General features: G+C 26.1%; 2 protein-coding genes across 3 annotated transcripts in view; one reads left to right on the top strand and one right to left on the bottom strand.

The window, feature by feature from the left end:
- The window catches only part of LOC129744186 (serine/threonine-protein kinase ULK2), a 167886-nt gene that overhangs the window by 75061 nt on the left and 79010 nt on the right, over positions 1-13815 (top strand). The gene's annotated exons all lie outside the window — the stretch shown is intronic.
- Positions 1-13815, bottom strand: part of LOC129744187 (uncharacterized) — a 44444-nt gene that overhangs the window by 7517 nt on the left and 23112 nt on the right. The window lies entirely within an intron of this gene.

The following is a 13815-nucleotide window of genomic DNA, read 5'->3' as shown; positions in this document are numbered from 1 at the left end:
TCAGATATTGTGTGTGGATAATAATGGCAATTTACCGAGAAATCGATTTCCTTCCGAAAGCGACCTTTGTCCATTACAATCGATAAGCGTCGTCGCCGGCGCGCAAGGCGACGATAATAAACGAACTGTGATTGAACCTCAAAGATGACGTCATTAAGGTGTAGGGCAGTCGTAATCGAATACTCCCATTCCGATCGATATGGTGTGACTTTTAATTGCGTTCCAATGTTTGCGAAATCAGCCTTGCTTTACCTCCCCGGCTCTGATAAGCATCACGTCGGAAATGGTGACACTTTTTTTGCAATAGGATACATATACCCATTTTTCCTAGCGAAAATCGATGAATAAGTCATGATATTTGGCCATCAAATTGTGGCGTTCCCTAGTGTGAATTGACAGCCTTGTCATGTCGAGTCAGTTTACTTCGTTAGTAAGTGTTATAGATATCAGCTAATTGTTTGCCCTCCAAGTTAATTTACACGTGCTTCAAAGTGTATGCATTCTTGGAATTTTTTCCCTGATTAAATCGGAGATCCCACTTATAAATCATGATTAAAAATTAAAATTATTTTAATTTTCACAGGTACAATTTTACCATCAAACTTTGAACATCTCCAGATCAAATTGTATGTTATAATAAACATTCGAAAATGATGAAGTCTTGACATTGACAGACGTCAAAATATGTCCGAAAAACCGCAATTAACTGAACGAAAATAAGTACTTGCACTAATAAGTTATTCGGCCGAAAGTTGTAAAAAAAATTCTAGAATTTAGAATGCTAACGAAATTTGCAAAAATCTTCGATATGATGGATTTTTCTATTGTTTTAACAACCTGGCTCAACATTGCAATGCATGATCTTATACGAAAATTCTTATTTAAAAACACAGTTTTTTCATCATTTGTAAGTAAAAAGATCGAGACGTCGAGGACAAATTTATATGGAGGAAAAACTTCTCGAAAATACTCACAGAAAAAATGGACAGATTGTTCAATAACGATTCAACGTGCAACTCTGAGAAGACATTGATTTCCTTGAAGTATATTATTCTCACTATATTCTGATACCGCCCCAGAAAACTTTTTACTGGAAGTGATGACAAATAGTTCCAACGGTCTAAGAAAACAAGGATTTTTGGCGAACAATGGTCCAATTTTTTTTATGAACCATATAAAGGGTTCAAAAGGTTGCTTACCCCTGATCTTAACCGATTTAGACTCTACAGACTGAATAAGATTAACATAAGGTTGCCAAAATTTTTTCGGACCGTATCCGGACCGAATAAATCCGGGCAACATTATTTAAAAACCTGGCAAAATCCGGGCATTTGATTTCAAAATGTTCAACCCGAAATCCGCGATTTCAAAATAACAATACAAGTGAGAAAATCGATTTCAATACACAATAAGAAAAAGTTCAATGAAATAAAAAATAAATAAATATAACAAAAAATGTATAAATATAACAAAAAATGTATAAATACAGACCCCGTTCGTTTTAGGCAACATGCCCGAACATTTTGTGTTGCCAAAATCAAACGTTTTTTTTCTTAAATTTTTAGTGTTAGTCTTACAAAATAACTATTTTTATTATCATTAACTTTATTTTAAGTCCATTTCCGACTATTTTTAGAATTTTTATAGATTTTTTTCTCATGTTTTTGATGCATTTTGCACTATTCTTGTTTTGTTTATAATCTTTATTTCTTTTTGTCATTTTTGTTGTTTTTGTCATTCTTCATCATTTTTTAGTTGATTTTTGTCATTTTTAGTCTTTTGTTTGTAATTGTTTAATAATTTTTTTTATTGTTTCATCTTTTTGTAATTTTTGAGTACTTTATAATTTAAAATAAATTTTTTTGTTTTTTGTTGTAATCTATCACCATTTCTGAACGTAAAAACGTATTTTTGGTGTTAGTCTAAATTATGTTGGTCCTGTTATAGTGAAAACTAAAAGGTAATGTTGTTTATAAAAACCGTTCAATTTTGGCACATGTGCCAATATCGAATGTTGCCAAAAACGAACGGGTTCTGCATAACAAAATAAATTATAAGAAAAAAAACATAAGAAAAAAAATATAAGAAAAAAATATAAGAAAAAAAAATGAAAGAAGAATAATATTAGAAAAAAAATATAAGAAAAAAATATAAGAAAAAAAATATAAGAAAAAAAGTATAAGAAAAAAAATATAAGAAAAAAAATATAAGAAAAAAAAATATCAGAAAAAAATTATAAGAAAAGAACAAAAATTGTAAGAGAAAAATAAATGTTAGAAAAATAATAAAAATAATAAGAAAAGAAATAAAAATATTAAGAAAAGAAATAAAAATAATAAGAAAAGAAATAAAAATAATAAGAAAAGAAATAAAAATAATAAGAAAAGAAATAAAAATAATAAGAAAAGAAATAAAAATAATAAGAAAAGAAAAAAAAATAATAAGAAAAGAAATAAAAATAATAAGAAAAGAAATAAAAATAACAAGAAAAGAAAAAAAAATAATAAGAAAAGAAATAAAAATAATAAGAAAAGACATAAAAATAATAAGAAATGAAATGAAAATAATAAGAAAAGAAATAAAAATAAAAAGAAAAAAAATAAAAATAATAAGAAAAGAAACAAAAATAAAAAGAAAAGAAATAAAAATAATAAGAAAAGAAATAAAAATAATAAGAAAAAAATAAAAAGAATAATAAAAAAATAAAAATAATAAGAAATAAATAAATAATAAAAAAATAAAAATAAGAAAGTAAAAAAAATTAGAAAAAAAGAAAATAAAAAAAAATAAGAAAAAAAAGAAAAAAGAAAAAAATAAGAAAAAAAAAAGAAAAAAGAAAAAAATAAGAAAAAAAAAGAAAAAAGAAAAAAAGAAAATAAAAAAAAATAAGAAAATAAAAAAAATAAGAAAAAAAGAAAATTAAAAAAAAAAGAAAAAAAGAAAAAAAAGAAAAAAAAAGAAAAAAAGAAAAAAAAGAAAAAAAAAAAAAAGAAAAAAAAAGAAAAAAAAAGAAAAAAAAAGAAAAAAAAAGAAAAAAAAGAAAAAAAAATGAAAAAAAAGAAAATAAATGAAAATAAGTAAATAAATAAAAATAAGAAAAAAAAAATAAGAAAATAAAAAAAATAAGAAAATAAAAAAAAAAATAAGAAAATAAAAAAAAATAAGAAAATAAAAAAAAAAAGAAAATAAAAAAAAAATAAGAAAATAAAAAAAAATAAGAAAATAAAAAAAAACTAAGAAAATAAAACAATAAGAAAATAAAAAAAAGGAAATAAAAAAAAATAAGAAAATAAAAAAAATAAGAAAATAAAAAAAAAATAAGAAAATAAAAAAAAATAAGAAAATGAAAAAAAAAATAAGAAAATAAAAAAAATAAGAAAATAAAAAAAAATAAGAAAATAAAAAAAAGGAGAATAAAAAAAATAAGAAAATAAAAAAAGAAAAAAAAAATAAGAAAATAAAAAATATAGGAAGATTAAAAAAAATAAGAAAATAAAAATAAAGAAAATAAAAAAAATAAGAACATAGAAAAAAAAAACAAAAAAAAATAAGAAAATTAAAAAAAGAAACAAAAAAAAAATAAGAAAATAGAAAAAAATAAGAAAATAAAAAAAAGAAACTAAAAAAATAAGAAAATAAAAAAAAGAAATAAAAAAAATTGGAAAATAAAAAAATTTAAAAATAATAGGAAAAAAATAATAAAAAAGGAAAAAATCATTTTAAGAAATGCATATTGTTTGCATAAGAAAAAAAACAAGAAAAAAAATTTTAATAAAAAGAAAAAAATATTAAGAAAAAAATAATAAGAAAACAAAAATAATAAGAAAAGAAAAAATAATAACAAGAAAAGAAAAAAAAATAATAAAAAAAGAAAAACAATAATAAAAGAAGATTAAAATAATAAAATCAAAAAAATGAAAGAAAACAAAATGAAAGAAAAAAAAATAATAGAAATAAAAATATGTAATAAGAGAAAATAAATTATTAAAGAAAAATAATAATAATAAAAGAAGAAAAAAATATTAAAAGAAAAAAAATTAAAAAGATGAAAGAAAAAAAATAATAGAAGAATAAAAAAGAAAAAAATAATAGAAGAAAAAAAAAGAAAAAAATAATAAAAGAAACCGAATAATAAAGGAAAAAAAATAAATTAAAAAAAAGATAATAAAAGAAATAATAATTTCAAAGACATAAAAAAAACAAAAATAAAAAAATAAGAATGAAAACTATTAAATTGTATAAAAACAAAAAAAATACATAAAAATTGAACTTTTAAAATGAAAAATTCAAAAACACAGTAAAAAAACAACAAAAACATTAATAAGAGAACCGCAATATAAATGAATCTTTATTCTTAAAAATTATTAAATTAGAAAAGTAAACAATGATTTTTATTTCAATATTTCTGAACCTACGCAGGCTTTATTTGTTTAGAGATCGCATATTTCGATTTACAACACCTAATTTGTTGTTAATTCTAATCTTTAAGTTTAAAGATTGTTGATGATGACTTTTCTGTGATTGTGAGAAAAAAGAAAGACTCTTTTTCGAGAAGTGAATTCCATTTTATCTATGTATTTGGCAATTCAGTATAACAGAAAAAGAAACATCCTCAAGTAAAGTAACACTAATTGATTTATAAGACTCTTCAGGCCTTTCATGAAACTTTAAATTGGTCTTGTAACTGGTTATAAAACCTAAAATGTAGCTTGGGATAGACTACACAAAACCTCCAGTAAATTTAAGTTGAATTTAAAAAAATTCTTCTAGAAAATCTTGTGTTATTTTTTTTTAATTTTAAAATAAGTTAAACATGGTTTTAATTGATTTTTGTAAATTTGTTTTCCGCATATCGGTGAAAATGTATATTCTTGGAGAAAGATTATCTTCTTCAGCAAATTTATGTTCAAAATTACCTGTGAAGAGTAAAAGACAAAGGTTAACAAAAGTAACAAGGATTTGAAGAGTTTCTATAGGCAGTTGAATTTTTCATTGCGTTTACTGGTAGTTTACTTTGACTTTTTTTTTTATTAGTGCCACAGAAAAGAAAATTTAGCAGTTGTGGTAACTTTTCCAAATTTATCTCTTTTTTATTAAATTCAAATTTCTTTATTCAATTTCCTGGCATCATTTCCATATTAATACTCATGAATTTCTTCTTGACTTGTTGACTTGGAGTTGAAACACCACGAAGAAAGTGTTTTCGATGTTACAAAATAATCCAAATTTTCGATAAAATGAAATAATTGGACAAAGGCTTGCATGCAACAAACTTGCATACAATGTTAATTGCACTAAATTGAAAAAAATCAGATTTTTTAGGAACAAAAAGGATGCAATTCTCATCTTCTACAGTTTGACTCCAGAGCGCTTTCATCTGTTTCAATTTTCGAAGAATTTACCCATTTTTTTAAACAAAATACCTTAAACTTTATTTATACCTCATTTCGAGATTTTAGAAAAAAAATCTTAGGGTGAAAGAAGAGGAATTTTATATTTGTGCCGATCTCATCGTTTTTACTTAATTGGAAGATTTATCATATCTCACACCAAAATTTGGCATTCTATACCTCATAAACAATTAGACTAAACCCTGCAAACTTAGTATCTTAAAGTTACTGAAATTGTTGTGTTAAATTTTGTTGAATAATTCATAACATGTGAGTCTTGCTTCTTAGAGTAGCACACAATCGACAAGCGAAAAACGAGACTTCTCGTATTTGGTCCGCGATGTGTTAATATCGGTTCATTCTTATCTTTGGTAGAGCAAAAAATGCAGGTATTCAAGATAAAAGTGAATCTGAAACTTCAAACGGATACGATTTTTTCAATCATAAATTTGATAAAGCCAGTCGTTTGATTAGAAGTTTTTATTCATTTTGATGGTTTGTATTCAAGAAAGTTACAATCTTTGACCTGCCGCCAAGTATAAGTGCAACGTAACAGCCGAAAATCTGATCAGAATAAGCCGACACAAACGAAATTTAACAACCCTAAACTACCGCTCAAAAGAGAACAGCAAAAGGGGGAAAAACAGTTCCATCGATTCCCAGAAAAGTCGATCGCTTTCGGTTGATAACGACACGACATGCTGACCCGCACCACACTCGTTTTGTCGCTTCAGAAAGGGTCGAAGCTACTAGGTTAGGTTTCTAAACTCACGACAACGACGACTAACCTTCTGGAAATCGTGTTTCCGACATTGGACAAAAGGCAAACACAAACTCACACATCGGCTCTTTCTCACTCGAAAGCGACTCGAACTAACTTAATTCAATTATTCAAAATAGAAGCGGCCCCCGGCTAAGTGACCTGAAGGCGATGCCGCCTCTAAGGTCTCTAGACTAAGTATAGACCCGTAGCAAGTGTCTTACTAGAGTCCGGCTTAGATCAAACAACGAGAAGAATAAAAACAAACAACTAACAACAAGGTAGCAGCCAGCAACAGATAATTTTCTCATTGTGGTTAGGAAAATGATAAACGAAATACACACTGAGAGAGAGAATGAAAAAAAAAAACACCGGTACGGTCGTTAATTCAATTTGACAACCGTTCTGAACGTTTGTTAGGTTCTTGTTCTTTTTTTTTTATCGAATTCGCAATTCCCTACTTGGCGTGGAATCGTTTCGCAGATTACAGCGGTTGAACTTCGGCCTCCCTCGCCGTGTCGTACTCCCACACTTTAGAAGGTAGGAATTACGCCCTCCAGCGATTAGTATCGATTACGCACGTGTGTTGTTGAGGGTGAGAAGCCTTGAGATTTTCCTCAAACCAACCGACAGGTGTGCTTTAACACGTTCAATTTTTGTTGAGCATTTTCTTCCGACTTGTTTGTTTATCGTGGTGTATGACGTTCGTTAATCTGATAAAGAACTTCTATTTTTGAACACGTTTTCCGCATATTTTGGGTCCCAAATGGTAGTTGCTTTGAGGTTTAATCCGGCAGTCCTGTATATGAAGGAAAATTGGGAAATTCATAGATTCAAAAATTGCTGAGAAATTCAAAAAACATTTCTCTAGCATCTTCTGACAATGTGTCTTTGGCGCCAATAAATCAGATGGAAATTGTGCCCTAGTTGGACTTCTACGTTCAAACTAGTTCAAATCTAGTCTAGTTGAGCAGCGTCAAGCCCCATGGGTAATTGGCTTCAATCAACGGAACTGGTTTGATGGATTCCTCTCTTCTTTGAAGAACCTGAACCTTGTAAATGAGACGCCATTGATGTCCAATAACAATGAAACTGAGTAAAAACTGTTTTATGGTGAATTCGCGCGATGTAAACATTTTCAACATTGATCTTAATCTGCTTGATAGCGTGCAATATTTGCAACATATTTTTAGCAATCTATGCAGCTGCAGTTCCATCGAAATATCCAACAAAAAGACTTATCTAAATTAAATAAAATAACAAAATAAGCAAAAAATAACTGAATTGAAAATAACGAACATTGAAATTCGAAAAATAACTAAACAAAAACAAAAAAATAACCAGAATAACAAATATAAACTTTATTGTAAATTTAAAAACAGAAATAAAACATGAAATAAATAACCCCAAAAAATGGACAACAAAGTAACATTGAAATAGAAAATCACTAACAAGAAAATACAAAAATTAAAAATTGGAAAAAATTAAGAATAAGCGAAAAATAGGTACACATAAAAAACAATCAATGAAAAGCAAACAAAATAAAAAAAAAATAGATAAAACTATGCGAAATAAAAAAAAAGTAAATAATTTAACAAAATACAAAATGAAAAACAAACAGAAAAAATAGCATATAGAATATTATTTCAAAAAATAGCATAATATTTCAGCAATAGCATAAAAAAATTAATAAAAAACTAAAATGATTTTTTTAAATAATAAAAAAAGTGAAAAATAAGATTGAAAAAAAAATTTAAAATACATTTTGAAAAAAAAAACATAAAAAAATTTAATAAAAAAAAATGAAATACAGAAAATTGAATAAAAAACAGAAAAAAATTAATTAAAAATTAAATAAAACGAATGAATCAATAAAAATAAATGAAAAAATGATAAAAAAAATAATTCAAAAAATCAAAAAAAAAATTTCAAAAAATCCAAAAAAAAAAAATTAAAATAAAAAAGATTGGAAAAATGAAAAAGATTGGAAAAATAAAAAAGATTGAAAAAATAAAAAAGATTGGAAAAACAAAAAAGATTAGAAAAATAAAAAAGATTGGAGAAAAAAATATTAAAAAAATAATAAAAAAGATTGGAAAAATAAAACAGATTGGAAAAATAAAAAAGATTGGAAAAATAAAAAAGATTGGAAAAATAAAAAAAGATTGGAAAAAAATGGAAAAATAAAAAAGATTGGAAAAATATGAAAGATTGGAAGAATAACAAAGATTGAAAAAATAAAAAAAGATTAAAAAAATAAAAAAGATTGGAAAAATAAAAAAAATGGATGAATTAAAAAGGATTGGAAAAATAAAAAATTTGGAAAATTAAATAAATTGAATAAATTAAAAAAGGAAAATAAAAAAAAGGAAAAATAAAAAAAAATCGGAAAAAATGAAAAAAAATCGGAAAAAATGAAAAAAAAACGGAAAAAATGAAAAAAAAAATGGAAAAATAAAAAAACTTGGAAAAATTAAAAAAATTGGAAAAATAAAAAAATTGGAAAAATAAAAAAATTGGAAAAATAAAAAAAAATTGGAAAAATAAAAAAAATGGAAAAATAAAAGAAAATGGAAAAAATAAAAATAAAAATTGGAAAAATAAAATAAAATGGAAAAATAAAATAAAAATTGGAAAAATAAAAAAAAATTGGAAAAATAAAAAAAAAATTGGAAAAATAAAATAAAAATTGGAAAAATAAAATAAAAATTGGGAAAAAATTGGAAAAATAAAAAGAAATACAAATGGAAAATAAAAAAAGGGAAAAATAAAAAAAGGGAAAAATAAAAAAAGGGAAAAATAAAAAAAGGGAAAAATAAAAAAAGGGAAAAATAAAAAAAAGGGAAAAATAAAAAAAGGGAAAAATAAAAAAAGGGAAAAATAAAAAAAAGGGAAAAATAAAAAAAAGGGAAAAATAAAAAAAGGGAAAAATGAAAAGAAATGGAAAAATAAATTGGAAATATAAAAAAAAATGGAAAAAAATTGGAAAACTTAAAAAAATTTAAAATAAAAAATTGAAAAAAAATTGTTTAAAATAATTAAAAAAATTATGAAATGAATTGATCAAAACATGGATAATTTTTTTTATTTTAAAAACTCAAAAAAAAAATAATTGAAAAAATTAGCAGTAATTTGAAAAAAATATATAAAAAAATAAATTGAAAAGAAAAGCAAAAGAAAAGCAAAATAAAAAAAGCGAAAAGAAAAACAAAAAAAAAATTAAAAGATAGAAAAAATATAATAAAAAATAATAAAAAGATGGAAAAAAATATTTAAAAAAAATAAAAAATTAAAAAATAAAAAAAAATAGAAATTTAAAAAAAATATATAAAAAAAATTACAAGAAATAGAAAAACTAATAATGAAAAATTACATTTTAGTTTTATTTTCATTTCATTTATGCTTATTAAGTTATTTTTTTTAAAATAAAAATAAAATGAAAACATAAAAAAAGAAAATGAAAAGATATAAAGTAAATTAAAAAAAAGATAAATAATAAAATGGTTAAATCAAAAAAAGAATAGCAAAATTCTTGGAATTATAAAAACATAACAAATAGTTTAAAAAAGGAATAACCAACGCAAAATAAAAAATAACAATTAAACATGATTGGTAAATTACAAAAAAAAATAAAACAAATAAATCAATATTTATAAGAACATAATACCGAAAAAATATTGAAATGAAAACAGGAATTTTTTTAGAAGAAACATAAAAGTAAATAGAAAAAAGAATATTAAATTGAAATATATTTTAATAAACAAGAAATTAACGAAAACTTTGAAAAAATCTAGAAGAATATAGAAAAAAACATTGTAATTGAGGAAATGAAGAAAGGCTTAAAAAGAAATAATATACAAAATTTTTCTTAATAAAATGAAAAAAAAATAAACTTAAAAAATACAGAAACAAAATAAAAAAAGTAATAAAAAGTAAAAGAAACAAAAAAAAAAAAAAACAATTGAAAAAGAAACACAGCTAAAGAAGAACGATAATGAAAATATAACACAAAAACAGTAAAAAACAGTTAATAAATAAAAAGAAATAATTTTAACAAATCAATAAAAAATATGTACACCACATATAAAATCGAATCCAAATTTAAAACATTTTAAAATATTAAAAAAAATACACAAATATCTCAAAGAAACAAAAAATTAAATGAAAATAAATATTATTTAAAAAAAATAAAAATAAACAAAACATGATTAAAATAATAAATTCAAATAGGTCTAGTTGTGCCAGGGCAGGAAACTCATAGGAAGTTGCTCATAAGTAAATATTCACGCATTTTTCCAAGGCTCGTTTTTTTCTTTTCGAACGTCGAGTCAAACTTGTCAGATTTATGAGAACTTTTGAAGTATAGGATCGTCCTCGATGCTTTTGAATGTATTCAAAAGTTCTAGCGTTTCTAGTCAATGTTTTAAATACGAAAGTCTTATGTCATGAATGTTAGTATCATTCTTAGTATTTGATAGGTTCGTTTCTGGGTCCTTATGCGTTTGTTATAAATTATCAAATTCATGTTCGATTGTTTTTTTTCGTTGGTCATTTGTTTTTCCTATACTTTTGAATATTCTTCAACTTGTGTGTGTTTAGTTTATTCAATAAAAAAAAATTAAAGATTTAAGTGGATTTTACCGATGTTTCCTGAAAAAGTGAAATAAATTTCTATTGAACATGGTTATCAACCATAAATCAGTGCATTCTTCCCAGGAATTCCGGCTCATCACAGACATTGTTATATACAACCATCAAACGATGAGAGCGGGAAAGGTCCTCCTCTGTTGTTTATAAAACATTCTTATCAACTAGACCAGTGGTTTTCAAACTTTTTTCACTCACCGCCCCCTTTTGCAAAATTTCCGAGCTCAACGCCCCCCTGAGCAAATTTTCATAAAATCTATTGAAAAAATGAAAGTTTGGATCGTCAAAAACTGATTAGCTTTTAGCTTGATGTTTTTGTAAGGCTTAACTCAAAACTCATTCAAATTTATATGAGGCCCTCAGATCCAAAAGGGTTATAAGTGTGAAAATGGTCGATTTTGGTTTGATAATGTCAAACGATTCATATATTTCGAACTATATTTCATGATTTTTCAGATTTTTAGAATTTTATTTGCATACTATTTTGTTCGAAAGAAAAGAGCTTTTTCTTAAAAAAATACATGGAAAATTACTAAAAATAACAAATTAGGATCGTGTTTTCTCGAAATTTGCTTTTATTCACTTATACTAAGGTTGTCAGATTTTTTCCAGCACGTCCCCGAGCCGAATAAATCCGGGATATTTTATCTGAAAACCTGGCAAAATTCGGGTATTTGATTTCAAAATTGTCGACCAAAAACCCGGATAATATCCAGACAAATTTTCTCAAAACTCAAGAATTTCTTGACAAAAAATCAAGCAAAAAAACTTGTTTTCGTCATAATTTATCAGCAATTTTTATTCAGGCATTCGAAAAACTTTTCACGATTATTTCCTTAAAAATTGTTCAAAAAATTTCTTTTTGGAATCATAAATAAAAATTTTAACAACACAATTTGTTTTTAATTTTGTTTGTTTTGGCAAATGAAGTGAATAATTCCGGGCAACAAAGCCGGACCAAACTTTTGACGAATTTTTCAATAAATATCAGGGCAATCTAGCTACCATAACTTATACTTATTTGGTTCCAAGGGCCTAATAGTGCTTCAAACCTCCAGTAAACACTTAATTCTATCTAAAGTTTCCTGGACACTTACTTAAACTGATTAATAAGTTTGATATCAAATCATGTATCTTAAATTTTGGTAAAAAAAAATCTCTATTTATCATTAATTTGCAATAGTGTTGAAAACTAAATTGCATTAATGAATACAAATACTGTAAAGCCGGTAAAATAACGTGAAAATAGTATTACTTCTTGATATCTGAATTTGAGTCCTGTTCAAAGTTATGCAGCATTTACGGGTCTAAGATTCTAATAACAAAATCCAGACAATGTTCGTTATAACCGAAAAGATTAAAAGTTTATCCACAAATGGCACAATTGATTTTTTGCATCGATTGAAATCGAGATGAATAAATAAGAACTTAAAATAAAAATAAAAATCCATCACAAAATCACAGATAACGTCTTCGAATACAGATTTTTTTGGAGACAATACATTTTGAAGATTATCAAGCAATGCTATCTAAGATTATTCTTGTTCTAGTATAACCCAAGATATTCTCACCAAACAAGGTCAACATGTAGAGCGTATACAAAATCAGTGACAATTTAAAAAATCCGTTAACGACATTAAAAAATAATTATTGAGATACTGGAACCAAAAATTTGCTTGCAGCTCTGTGAAATCATAAATATTTTAGTCTTCAACCTGATGTCTAGTTTTGTAGAGTGATTTCATTTTTCGCATCGAACTTACTCGTTGTTATTCAAAATCTATGTTGATTCGTGATTTGTGAAACTGTGGATTATGACCTCACCGCCCCCCTGAGCCCTTCTAACGCCCCCCAAATTTCAACATTGAGCTCACCGCCCCCCAGGAAGCTCTCAACGCCCCCAAGGGGGCGGTAGAGACCACTTTGAAAACCACTGAACTAGACGAACGGCGGTAGCCTCATTTCATAACTTGATGATGCTACTGAAAGCACATAACGTTTCTACCTGTTGATGGTGTCCGTTTCGGACGCCATCCGTCTCTGGGGTCAGAAAAGTCGCCAATAATCATCGACCGCCCGTTTTACGACCGATAAAAGATTGATGAACGTCAACTAATAGATTCGCTTTTTCTCTCGCATGTGCATTAGGGGCTAATATCAGTTTGTTATTACCTCACGTAAAACAACTGAAATCAAATGGTCGCAACCACCAAAAAAATCTCTGTTTTCTTGATTGCTTTTACAATCTTTTCCGTATTTTTGGTTAAGGCTTCGAACAGTCAGACCACAACTGCACTTTCTCGTTATAGAAGAAATAATTGAAGTTGCAGTCACTTGCGATTGGATTTCTTTCAGACTTTCAAATTTCAAACCAATCAAATGACTATAAGATTAACTTTCCGAAGGTGGGAGACGTCGCGTCGCTTTGAAAATTTGAAAGTAGAGTTTTGATGGAACTAATTGCTAGGTTTACCCTTTTACCAGAACCATCTGAAAATGTCAACATCCAGAACACATCACCACCAAGTGGTATGGACTCGATTCAACTGAAATGTGAAATTAGGAGTCTTCTCGACTGTTGAAAATATGTAAATAAATCGTTCGCGATGGGACCAGATGGGTGTTATTATTCCGGCGAATGATTCCTGACGCGCCGGGGTCTTTAACGAGTTAATTAGACTAGATCTGCCAGCCAGGCAGGTTAGCTACCATAGCGTTGTTTAATTTTTCTTCTTCTATAATTATTTTGCATTGGTTCCATGCTCATCAAAACCAAAACCAAGCGACTCCAAGTCACCTAGCAGCCGTCAGTCACTCACTGCACCACAGCGATCCTGATTAATTATGGAAACACATGTGCGGCTTCATGCGGAGCTCAGCCTAGCACTACTAGAGTTTGTTGTTGTTTTTCTCGTTTTTTTTGCGTTGGTTACGCACAAAGTTCAGAATCGGTCAATGAACCTCTTAGGTTGCAAACGGACCGGTCTTCCTTCGATCGCGGTCTAGGAATAACTTTAT

Source organism: Uranotaenia lowii, chromosome 2 (genome assembly GCF_029784155.1).
Source record: "Uranotaenia lowii strain MFRU-FL chromosome 2, ASM2978415v1, whole genome shotgun sequence".
In the NCBI taxonomy this organism is placed as follows: Eukaryota; Metazoa; Arthropoda; class Insecta; order Diptera; family Culicidae; genus Uranotaenia; species Uranotaenia lowii.
The sequence above is the reverse complement of the archived record's forward strand: the minus strand, read 5'-3'. Positions and strand labels throughout refer to the sequence as shown.